The sequence below is a fragment of the Trachemys scripta genome, chromosome 4 (genome assembly GCF_013100865.1).
Source record: "Trachemys scripta elegans isolate TJP31775 chromosome 4, CAS_Tse_1.0, whole genome shotgun sequence".
In the NCBI taxonomy this organism is placed as follows: domain Eukaryota; kingdom Metazoa; phylum Chordata; order Testudines; family Emydidae; genus Trachemys; species Trachemys scripta.
Window position 1 is genome coordinate 133,948,173 of NC_048301.1, and position 450 is coordinate 133,948,622.

Sequence of the window (450 nt, forward strand, 5' to 3'; positions counted from 1 at the left end):
GCTTTATAGGATCAGTGTGGGAAGGGGCAGGGTGTGAACCATGAGAGCAGAGAGGTTGCATCTGGGGAGCTCCCTGCTGCTGCTGAGGGGCCGGGTCACAAGCGCAAAGCTCAGGGTGAAAGGGAAATGTCAGCAAAGCTCCTACCCCCATCTTCAAATGCAACCCCAGCTTCCTGCCCTCCTCCCAGTTCTTGTTTTGATATTGTGATGGCAATTGAAGCTTCCCTCTCCACATGATCTTCTTTTCCCCTCTATTTCTCTGTGTTCCTCTTTCATGTAGTGGTGCAGATCTCTGCCTGCCATGCAAGAAACTGGGGGTTGATCGCCTGGTGAGGAGGCAGCATGTTTGATGGGGTTGCCTGCGATAGCAAGGGGCTGCACTTGATGTCCCACAGTTTCCTTTCCAGTCATGTATTTCCCTCCCTTGTCTACATTTATTCTCTTTCCCTC